At 44.6% G+C, this 11,907-nt stretch overlaps 1 protein-coding gene and 1 long non-coding RNA gene across 3 annotated transcripts in view; one reads left to right on the top strand and one right to left on the bottom strand.

Annotated features, from left to right (window-relative positions):
• Positions 1-639: 639 nt before the first annotated feature.
• On the bottom strand, positions 640-1,631 carry LOC114003100. The gene is made up of 2 exons (XR_003546114.2): positions 1,414-1,631; positions 640-1,333 (listed from the first exon to the last, which is right to left on the bottom strand). It is a non-coding gene; the product is annotated as an uncharacterized LOC114003100 (long non-coding RNA).
• A 501-nt stretch (positions 1,632-2,132) lies between these two features.
• The window catches only part of HELZ (helicase with zinc finger), an 85,197-nt gene continuing 75,422 nt past the window's right edge, over positions 2,133-11,907 (top strand). The window contains exon 1 of one of the 2 annotated variants that reach the window (XM_027749695.2): positions 2,133-2,237. The gene's annotated coding sequence lies outside the window, so the exon portion shown is untranslated. The remainder of the gene's footprint in view (positions 2,238-11,907) is intronic. The other variant, XM_027749698.2, reaches the window with a different exon arrangement.

Below are 11,907 nucleotides of genomic sequence, written 5' to 3'. Positions count from 1 at the left end.
TGTCATTGAACAGATCCTTCTTCCTATAACTCAGTCACTGCCACACAGTTTTTTTCCTGGCACATCATAAAGAAATACACTCAGAACAAATGGGCTCAAAAAAAGCTTATGGGAAAAATAAACCCATCAAATTTCTGTCTTCTCCAATCTGAACTCCAGAGGATATATGTGTGTTTATATCTAAAAATATGCAGAGAATACAAATCCTATTTTCCACTGCTTTTAAAAAAAATTATCATTTATTTTAAAGAAAACCTTTGCATTTTATATCAGAAAAATTTATCAGTAATATAAAGCTCACTAGGAACAACCACAACCAACCTCCAAAAGGGACTAATTCCACTTCACCAACCTGGACTGAATGAGGCACAAAGTTAGATCCTAAACATGGTTTCAGCTTCATCTGATCCCCATTCCTTGCACAGTGCCCATGGAAAACACAAGTCACAGCTCTGGGGAGGTGTCTGAGGCAGGGGCAGCAGAGATGGCCTAGGGCAGGTTCTAGAGAGTGTTTGTATCCTCCTGAAATCCTGTCTCCTGGTTAGGCTGGGACCATGCACACTCCCCTCTGGCATGGCCCTGACCCAGGTAACTGTACTCCCAACCCTATTTCTAAAGTTGAATTAAAAAGTGGACTGATTTAAGTCTGGGGCTGCAAATGCAAAGGATTTATTTAGGTTTATTTCTTCCTGTATTTACATTTTTGCAAGGAGCTGTCTCTTTATAAATGCATCACTGATGAATATTGAAAACCTTCTTGGGTACAAGTATCTTCTTGCAGTGGCAGTGCATCAGAGGCTTGGCTGGTGGTTATTCTTCAAAGACTTAGGAGGCATTAAACGTAAATTTTAATACAAATGTATTTAGGAAAATCCAATACTAAAATGATCTGGATCTTTTAATTATTTTAATTAAAGTGGAAGGAGAAGTTTTCCAAAAACACTGGAACCCTGTCTTGGTGATAAAGATCCTGAAGTAAGCTGTTCTTTCCCCAATTTTTTGTCCACTTTGCCCTAAATCACAGAGCACAGGGCACGCCCCCCCGGCAGCTGGGCCAGCAACGCCTTGAAAAAGCCAGTTTGCAAAACAGCGTAGGTATTAAGGACCGATTGCCAAACATTTTGAAAACGCAGCTAACAGGGAAGATTACTCCGTGAAAATAAAACTGTTATGCAAAGCAGTTTCTGGGATTCACGCACGGCCGGGACCTTGTTACCAACAGTCCCCGGGCACGGGTGGATGGGTTGGGAAAACACGATGTACAACGGGAGCTGCTCCATCCCCTGCTGCAGTCCCCGGACCCAGCCTCGGGACATTGCTTCGAGGGAAGGAACTTTAAAAAAAACATACAGAATAAGAACTAAAAAAAACCCCAATCCGACACAAATAATCCAACTCGCTCAGTAAAATTACCATGAGAAAAAGCCACTTCCATGCTTTTTTTCAGGGGTGGGATCCCTGTCCTGCCCGCCAGCGCCTCTCGGGCTCCGCAGCTGCGCCCCCGAGCCCCAGGAAAGGGGATGGGGCGAAAAAAAAAGGGAAAAATTAAAAATGAAGAAAACAAGGAGGTTGCCGGTTTCCAACGCGGGCGGTGCCCCCGGATCCGATCCGTGAGGGGACCCCGGACCCCCGGGTCCCCGTCCCCGTCCCGGTCCCTGGTTCCCATCCCGTTCCCCTCCCCATCCCATTCCCGGTTCCTAGTTTCCACTCCCCATCCCGTTCCCGTCCCGATCTCGGTCCAAGTCCCGTTCCTGGTTCCTGCTCCCTATCCTGGTTCCCGTTCCCATCCCATCCCGTCCCCGTTTCCCTGTTCCCGTTCCCATCCCATCCCGTTCCCGGTTCCCATCCCATCCCGTCCCCGGTTCCCTGTTCCTGTTCCCGTTCCTATCCCATCCCGTCCCATCCCATCCCATCCCGTTCCCGGTTCCCTGTTCCCGTTCCCATTCCTTCTCCCCATCTCCATCCCGTCCCCGTTCCCCTGTTCCCGTTCCCATCCCATCTCGTTCCTGGTTCCCCATTCCCGTTCCCATCCCCTCCCGTTCCCTCTCCCCATCCCTATCCCGGTTCCCCGTTCCCGTTCCCCCGTTCCCGTTCCCATCGCGCTCCGCTCCCGTCCCGTCCCCTCACGGTGTCCCCCGCCTCCCGAGCCGGCGGCGGGCGGGGAGGGCCGGCCTTTCCCACAATGCTTTGTGGGACGTTGACAAGTGGATCCAAGATGGCGTAGAAAGTAATGACAGGTAAGTCGGGACTTCCCCGTCCGCCCCCGCGGGCACCGAGCGCGGCCCGGCCCGGCCCGCGCCGGCCCCGCCGCTCGCCCGGGACCCCCGCGGAGCGCCGCGGGCCGCGGGGCGGGCGCTGCGGGGCCGCGGGGCCGCGCGGGGCCGGCGGGAGCGGGCCCTGTGCCCGCCGAGGGCCTGCGGCGGCCGCCGCTCGGGGGGTGTTGGCGGCCGGACCCCGGAGCCGCCGCGGCCCCCGCGCCCCGCGGGCGGGAGGAGCCGCCCCGGGCCCCGCCGGGCCCAGCGACCGGCCCGCAGAGCCGGGGATGCCTCGCACAACCCCCGGGGTGCTCCGGGGGGGATGCAGGGGGGGGTGGGAGGCAGCTTTGTTTTTGTACCGGGCGGGGCGGGAGGGGCACGGCCGGGGAATAACAACCCCGGAAAACAGGGGTTTGCGGAGGGGTGGGAAAATAAATCGGGAGGGTTTAACGGCTGTTGTAAAATTGCCCCCTCGCAGCAGTTGGAGGGTGGGCAGATGAGCCTGTGTTTTTGTTTTCTGCAGGAGGCTTTGGCAGGGAGAGTGGAGTGGAGTTGGGAGGTTTAACACAGGTCCTGGGAGCACCATTTACACCCTGGAACGGCCCTGAGACTGAAAACAGGAGACTTTGCACTGCACAGCCCTTCCAAGACACTGCACATATATTTTTAGGGCGAATCCCCAAGCAGGAAGAGGATATATGTTGCCCCTCCTGGGGTGGGCCATGTCCTTTCATTAATTTCCAAATTGGGTGCAGTTGCTTTGGCCTCAGTGCACTGTTAGGCAAAGTATTGTTTGATTATAGTAATGTGATTTAAACGTATCATCGATGGAAATTAAGAAATAACTGCAGGGAAACGGTTGCAAGGCTGGTTCCCAATTAATGACAAAATGAGTAAGAGTTAACCAGGTAATAGGATTTTTGCATTATCAGAGGTACAGTAAGCTTGAGATGAAGTTTTAAAATAGCATATTTAGGTTTTTGTTGAAGAAAAAAACCCCAATTCAGTTGTAAGACAGAAAAATACCCTAAAAAAGAATATCACCACTGACAGATTGAGTGTATCACCATGGCTTGGGATGGTTTGATTGTTGAGGGCTTCTGATGTTGTTCTTAATAAATAGTATAATTGAATCAAGGCTAAGGATAAAATACACCCCCTCACCATTATTTATATAAGACACATTCCTTTATAAAAATAAAAAAAAATAAGCAAGTGATACTTGGCAAGTTTGTATTATTTTCTGAGACTGATTGGTAGAACAGGGAGGTTTTAAAATGATGTGTTTTAATTTCATTTGTTTTAGTACTTTTGAGCCATAACAGATTGTGAATGAAAACACTCTTTTTTGATTTTGGTTTTTTTTTTTTTTTCTTAAACGGCAAAGCTTGTTGGACAGGGACAGTCTGGGGGTGCTGGGCAGCTTCTTGGTCCACAGTGAGGAGCTGATTTTAAACATTCAGTTGAAACTTAGAAGAGGGGAAAGTGTACAAAGGATCCCCACATTCTCTCCCCCTCCTTGGGATGCAAACCAAGGCAATCAGACTGTGGTAGGTTTGGCTTTCACAGCACAGAAATTGTGAGTGGTAGAAGCTGAGTTAAGCTTTTTTTTGTTGAACTTTAATTAGCAGAACAGTTTTTCTTTATTGGTAAGTGAAGGAACATTTTATGTGTTATTACTGATAAATTGAGTTCTCTTTGTAATTTGTTCTGAGAGCAGAAATTACTTCTTTATTTTTCCTGACTGAAATCACATTTCTGTTATCACTCTTCACCTCCATGGATTTTTTGGACTTCTGAAACATGTAGTGTGTATTTTCCCTCTTTTAATTCATACAGACACTGTGCCTTTTTAGGTGAGCCAGATGAATTTTCCTGTGGAAGAGCCTTATTAAAGTGATGGCTTGAGGACTTGAAATACCTGGTTCTGCTGGGTTTTGTTGGTTTATTTTGGGATTTTTTTTTTGTTGGTTTGTTTGGGGGGTTGTTTTTATCTCTTCCCATCAGATGAAAACTTAAAGGGAGATGTGGAAGCAGCATCTTATTCTGTAATTTGTCCCAGTTCTGCTTCTTGATCTGTCATGGAGGATCCTTTTCCTTTGTGAAATCTCACTGGTTTCAGAGCAGTTCCTTCTGGGCTTTGGGATCAGTGTCAGTTGATCTGGTTGCAGGAGAAGGGCTGTACTTGGGAGAGAAAGATTGGATTCATGGAGAAATTCTCATCTCAGAAAATATGAGTAAGAGTGTCTGGAAGGCTTGAAGAGGTGATATTCCCAAGTGGACAGGTACAGGCTTAGTCCTAGAGAGATGTGGACAGCCTGCTGCAAATCACTGCACCTGTTCATGCTTCCTTTTGAAGGAATTTAAAATAGGAGTAGTGAATGTGACCCATTTGTGAGGAGTTCTGACACCAGTGGATGAAAGAGCCCATGTAAGATCTGGGCAATCTTATACTAATGTTTTCCAACTCTGAATGAAATATTTCTCCATCATTGGTGATTATTTTTGTTAGTAAAATCCCCTTTGCAATTATAGCTGGATATTCTTCCTGACTTTCAGTGTGTTGGTTTATTTTATTTGTTATTTACTACCATCTTACATTTGCTACTGCAGGTTATTCAAGGTGTTTTCGTGTCAGTCAATGGCAGAAGCAATTGCTGGGGCAATTCAGATTATTAGTTCAAAGCCCTTGAATGTCTCACCCCAGTGACAGCCCCTCCTGAGGTCACTGGTACCTCACAGGTAGCAGGAGTGAAATCTAAATTAGAAAAGATTTAAATCCTGTCCCCTGTGTACAGCCTGAGTAAGTCAGGAAAGCCCTGGCTTGGGGAATGAGGAGGAAGGATGGTGTCACTGTGCTCTAGCTTAGGGATAGAGTGGTTGGACAGCTGGAATTCCCCTGCCCTGGGGATCAGTAGGCCAAGAATCCTGGTAGGCTCCAGTCCTGCCCTGACGTCTCTCCTGGCATTGCCAAAGCCTTCTTCCTGGAAGGAAGCAGATCCCCAGTGTTCCTCCCTGTTCAAGGTTGTCACTGTGTCATCAGGGGGGGCTAAAATACCAAATTTTGTAATCCTGACCTTCCCTCCTGCTCGTGTTACAGCTCTTTAATCATGTCTCACTTCCTTTGTTAAGGCAAAAGCCCATTTTCACTGCGTGGTCCGTGTATTTTTTGCCTTGAAATGGAAGGACTGTGGGTTAGATAATCAGAACAAACAAGACCTTCCTTTTTTGTTCTTGTTTGTCTTGCTATTTCTTCCGTGGCCTTTGGCAGCACTTGTGTTTATGTGTATCAATGACATATATTTAAAGACATGGCGCTTTATATGTTTGATTTTTTAACTGCCCTCAGTGTAAACTTCTGCAATTGCCATTCTTTCTCAGCAAGAAAGATAAGAGGCTGGTTTTAAAAAAAAGTTTGCACAACATTGGTATGGAATTAAAAAAAAAACAAACAACCTAGAGGAACGCTTTGTCTTCTGGAGATTTTGACTGGGGAAGTAAACACTTGTTTTCCCTCAGTATTTTGGGGTGGGAGAAAATAACTAAACTTTATAGATAGGGAAATTTGGAGGCTGCAAGCTCAGACTGCTCCACAGGGGCAGGCCAGCTTCTGGGGGGTTTTATTCTGGTGCCATTGATATGTAACTCCAGTTCCTTATTCCAAACCAGTCTTGCTTACTGAGCTTTCATCCTCTCTGCACACAAATGTTTACAACATGAGGCTTCAACCAGGAGCAATCACTCATGTCTGAGAAACACAGAGAAGTGAATATTACTGTAGGAAAAGAAGTGCTTAGGAATTTAAGCAGGGAGATTGTAATTACCCATGGGCGAGAATATGTTTTTCTGTTGCATTTCTGTTGCACTGCCAGTTGAAGTTAAAGGATACTTAATGAGGCCATAACGTAATATCCAAATATTTCTCTAATTTTATATGCAAATTTGTTGTTAGAAATGCACTGGTTATTTACCCAGCCTTTTCTCAGAGTCCTCCATAATGCCAAATTACAGACTTATTAGAGGAAAGGCAGATAAGAAATCATCGATTTCAATCTTTTTTCATTTTTAAATGTGATTTTACTGCACTGAGAGGTTCCATTTCATGACTGAAAAGTTTGAGCAGTGACTGTGGCCCCATCCTGGTGCTGAACGAGGACAAACTGCCAGATCCTCTGAGCGCTGTGGAGTCCTTGTCAGATGTTGGATGGCTCATAATTTAGAATTAGCAGCACTGGACTATCCAGGTTTTTCACAGAGCAGTAGGTACACAGGGCTGCTGAGTTGGTAGCAAGAATTTTTGTAAGTGGTGTTATGTAGAGAGATGTTCTGGAGATGTGACTGTGAACTGTTGTGCCTTTTGTTGCTGTTGGTCCCACTTGCATGAAGGATGATGTGTCTGAGGTGGATGTTTTGAGTCTTTGGCTTAAATGTGGTCTGGGGAAATAAATTTCATGCTCTCTCCTGTTTGTAAGAGGCAGGAAAGGCTCGTGATTCTCCGAGCTGTAATGCTGAAATATTGGAAGAAAAAGAACAGTGGGTTTGTGTTTGGAATGAAATTTTGAATGTTGGAGCGGCAGGAAGTGAAGGATAGAAATGTGAGCACTGTGTGCATTGGACTGAGCTGGTTTTATGGTAGTTGGGCTAAGTGTGACTTAGAAATGATCTTTCAGTCTGCGAATTTCCCAGTCTGGGTTTTTTCCCCCCATAGTTATATATAGCAAAAATACTGTATTCATCAAAACACTAAAAATTACACTGCTTAAATATGCTTAAAAGGTCTTTCATAGCCCTTCAGACCCCATGGCAAGAGGGAAATATGTAACATGAGCTGTTTTGGAGTATCTTGGTTGTTAGTAATGTGGCACAAGTGTTTAATTGGCTGGAAAACGTTTAGTGGTTCAGCAAACCAAGAAGGTAACAAATCACGAGCGGGAAATGCCACAAATGAAGAGCACAGTGGGTTTGGCAGCAGGTAAAATAAAGCCTTTTCCATGTATATCTTTTCACTCCATGTAAGGTAATCTGTATTTTTTTTAAGTGAACATTTCATTTTATCCTGGGATAATTTTGGGGGGACAGGGACGGGCAGTTGGCTTCTGTTCCCAGGTAATGTTCCTTCACTGTTCTCAGTCAAATTCTCCATCAGCTGAGATTCCCGAATACTGTTGACCAGCCACGAGAGCTGCCTCGTATCTGTTCCTCTGCTGTCTTGGGAGCCAGAATTTGTTGGACTTCTCTCATTATCTGACACAGGGAGGTCATTGAAGGGAATGTTTTTTAGCATACTTTGGAATCTGCGCTGACCCAGCGCTGCGGGTCTTCTCTGGCAGCGCTGGTTTTGATTAGGGCTGTTTGTGCTGGTGGGTTCGAGGTGACTCTGCTCTGGCCGTATCTGGAGACACTCACACGTTTGGAATGGTGCAGGACGTTTGTTTTGTCGTTTGAACTGACTGATATTCCTTGGCTGTGGCTCTGTTTATGTTTGTTTGGCCGGGCTAGACAGCGCTCCCCTGCTTCCCAAGTTTTGTCAGGATTACGCCGTTAACCACAGCAGGATCGTTACTCATTCCTGCTGATGCAGTTCTTTGAGTGGGGTTTCAGAGACGTGACTGAATCGTTAATGTTCCTTTCAAAAGGAATGAGGAGGGTGAGTTCCAGTGGGAGACGTGTTTGGGATGCACGTTGTGGTGTTGCTGTGAGAGGAGAACTTGGGAATCCATATTCTGTTCTTGGAGGAGTCTAAAAGCTGAACCTGTTGGTTGGTCATGCATTTGAGGAGAGGAAACAGGGACATTATAAAAGCATTATCCATATGCAGAAAGGTTAATAAAATTAAAATACAGAGTTAGAAGACAACTCTCCAAACCAGACTTAGCTGTATTATGCCAAACTACTTGAAGCAGGGTCATGTAAAAATGAATTTCAAAGGTTATTTCCAATAAAGATAGCAATTTTTAGAGGTGGAGGTTAGTTATTGCTTTGAACTTTCCAAAAGGCACACAAAAATATCATGCACAGTTACATAATAGGTGTGGTTTGGGGAGAGATGTGTTTGGAGGATCTGTGGGTGGCGTGATTGTGTTATTAAATCTGTTACGGGAGGACCCTTTTGTGCTCAGCACTCTATAAATGCATAACAAGAAACTCAGTCACAGGATTGTTCACTACTATAATAAATTAAAGTTCATTATGAAGCTGCAGTGAAGACTGAGGTCTATTGAAAGAAAATTTTCCTGTTCAGTATCCCAACATTCTGGCTGATTTCTGGGCTTGGTTTGTGACCAGTGCGATGGAGCTGATACTCAGCATGAAGATTTTTACAATCTTTTGCCTTTTGAATGGATTGAAAGAGTGATTCACATTTTGCATCTCAAACAGAAAGTGAATTTAGGGCTTTTTTTTTTTTCCTCCCCCATCCATCCAGCTGTAAACCTCTCATAGGTACCTGTAGCATCTGTATTTGCCCTGGGGAAAATACCTGTTCCTGTGCTCTTCAGGTGCATCTGGTCACAGGGAGGTGCTGCTTTGCAATATCAGGACGTGTCAGGAGTGGAGAAAGTTCTCGTGTGAAAATGAAAGTTTGACACTGGAGGGAAGACTGTTTCAGCATTGCTGCAGGATCCCTGTTACTCAGAGAAAACATGGATTGGATCACTAAGCTTTGGAGCTGCTGGGGGTGGGGAAGAGTTTGCATGGGGTTTCCCAAACGGGGATGTGCCGTGATAAATAATTCCCTAATTTAAAACCACTTTTATTGCTGAAATCCAAATACAGCTGTATTAGATAAAGCTGTGAATTGAACACGAGACTGAGAGTTAGGAACTGCTAATTTTGGTTCTGTCTCTGAGACTGATTAAAGTGGTGAGTTTGGCAAATGAGCTGTGGTCAGGTGCTCTCTGCAGGCAGTGCTGCACGAGTGGCAAGTTTGGCGAGAGTTGTGGAAAACCGTGACATGTTTGTGCATTTTAACTTCTGAAACGCGTTTGTAAACATCCTGGTATGTGTTCTGTGTTGAAATGGTGCTTGGGAATCTTCCCTGACTCCCCTTTGCATTCCTTGGGAACACAGTTTTGGCACTTGCCTGGCGTTTTGAAAAGGAGGTGACACATGTTTAGTCACATCGACACAGATGTACCTCTGTATCATACAGCAGGCATTTCTCAGGAAGGACTTCTGGCACCATCTTATGACTCAGAGCAGAATAATACTGGGAATTGCATGACTGTGTAAGTCCTTCAGATTAGTGGTGTTCACTCCTTTTGGTCAGAAGTATTACAAAACGCTGTGATGTGAAATGTGCCGAGACAGGAACAAGGCCGTGTTCTGTTATTGAAGTGTTTAAAGAGTGGTTTTGCCACAGGTGAGGTGTAGTTTGGAAAGTTGTGAATGATGATGTTTTAACCAGCTTTTAGAATATGGATATACTGCTCTGCAAGGTGTGGTTGAGTCTGAGGCTTGTAGGTGGGTGCTGCTCCATGGAGAGCTGGTCGGGCAGTGCTAATCCTTCCCTTTGTTTTTCTCTGGCAAATTTCATTAAGAGAAGCAAAGATTAAATTACTTTTCTAATGCATTTTTTTAAAGTAAGTAATCGGTGATGTTGTTATGGGGATAAAATGGTAACCATGGGACAATATTTCAATTAAAATGCCCTCATCTTGGCCAAGTGTGAGAAACTCTACTCAAAAAGCAGTGTGAACATAGAAGTACATGGACTACAAACTGCTGCTGTGTTAAGCAGTTATTATGAAAGAGTGTTTACATGAGGATTTTCTATGAAGGAGCCAAAAGAACTTTAGGTGGGGCAGAAGCACCACCTATTATTATGTTACCTGATGCTTACTATGACATAGTCCTCATTTCACTTGGTTGCTGCCTGCCAAATTTTAATTATTTGGGTTGAAATTTCCCATGGTAGGTGTCTGTTGTAAGCTGAGTTTTTGGGTGCTGTGAGGAGAGAAAGGTTCTGCCAACATGGTTTGGTCTTTTCTAAAAATTGGGCAAAAAATATTTTCTTATGTTCATAATAAAATAGAAAAGAAAAAAAATCTAATGACCTATAGTGCTGCTTTGTGGAAAGTTGAGATGTGTTATGATATGGTGTTTCTGCCAAGGATGTGCTTGTTATTGACCCTGTGAAAATCTGCTCAGCACTGGTCAAATTAGCATTAAGGACAAATGTAAAAGATAATCCCTGCAGTGAATATACTTGGGATACTAAATGGGATTTCTCTATAATTTGAAGGCTGGGGCTCCTGCATTCCTCCCTGGTATGATTTTGGACAAAAATAAGAGCACAGAAAATTCCCTTTGTGTACTCCTGATACCCAGTTCCTCTCCCCTCCCAGCTCTGCCTTCCTGCAGCACAGGGGAAGCAGCGGCTGGATTTAAACAGAAGGTGCAAATTTTCGTAGAATATGTGCAATAAATGTGGAGATGGGGGTGGCTGAATGAGGAGAATGAGGTTGAAAAATATTAGTGTTAGCAAGAAAGAGAAGGGAGGCTGTGTGGTGTGGGTACATATGATTTATTTTACAATGCTAATCCAGTTGTTTGTTGGAATACAGTTTCGCCATCTGCATAAATGAGAGAGCGTTTCTGAAATGGAGGAGGGAATAGCAAAAAACAGGAAGGCAAATCTTACTTAAGCCCCATCTTTGCTACACTTCATTTTCTCTATTTTTAATGGTTCTGCCATGTTGTGATGCAGAGAAATGCTGGATACTCCCAAGTCCCTCTGCAGACACTGCGTGTCCTGCGTGGATCATGGGAAGGGCTGTACAGTACAGGGCAGAGCATGGTGGGGAAAAATCACTTCTCTGAATATGAAAAGTTTATAGAAACTTTTGCCTTGTGTTTTAGTGTCTTAATTCTTTGTAAAATGAGAATATTGTCAGAATGATAAAGATGTTTTCGTAATGCTTGTGAGGTGCTGGGTCGCAGTACTGGAGGCATTATTGAAAAGTTAATGAAATCATTAAAATGCAGTCTTTAGAACCAGATATGAGCAGCATGCAGTAAATAAGGCCTCAGGCCCCGTGCTGAAGTATTTCACTGCATGTCCATTAAGCAGCAGCCTCAGTTCTGCCTGTTCATTCCGCCAGGTAGCCCTTGGAAAATGTTCTCTGTGACTAATAGAGTTCCAGGCAATATCATAATGCAGACACACAGGAGGCCACCCTGAGCTTGGACAGATTTGTTTTGTCCTCACACAACCTCAGAGTATCGAACTTTACAACCTGGTGTTTGTTCTGTTAATGAATGCAATATGTATATATATATATATATTTTTGCTTTGTGTGACCAGGAACCCTGGGGGATATGGGTTGGCTTTCAGACAACGCCAGGACACGCCACGTAGATGTTGTGCTTTGACTTGCCAGGTATTTTGCTTAGTTTCATCAGGGCAGGTAATGTTTTCATGCAGCTGTGAGAAAAAGGATCAGTTTGAAGGCAGGAGATGAAGATATTAGGGATACTTATATGGTGGTTGCAAGTTCTGAGGCCATTCCCGTATTTTTGAGCCAAAGATAGGCAGTTTGTCCATGTCTAAATGCTGCTGCTGCTGGCTGCAGAGACTGTCCTTTCTGCTGCTATTTCCAAGAGGAAAATAGAAGAGATTAGTAAAGGTACTAAAGTGTTAATAATCCCTTAA

The sequence above is a fragment of the Pipra filicauda genome, unplaced genomic scaffold, assembly GCF_003945595.2.
Source record: "Pipra filicauda isolate LSUMZ 115617 unplaced genomic scaffold, ASM394559v2 scaffold80_size11013439_pilon, whole genome shotgun sequence".
NCBI classification, from domain to species: Eukaryota; Metazoa; Chordata; class Aves; order Passeriformes; family Pipridae; genus Pipra; species Pipra filicauda.
The sequence above is the reverse complement of the archived record's forward strand: the minus strand, read 5'-3'. Positions and strand labels throughout refer to the sequence as shown.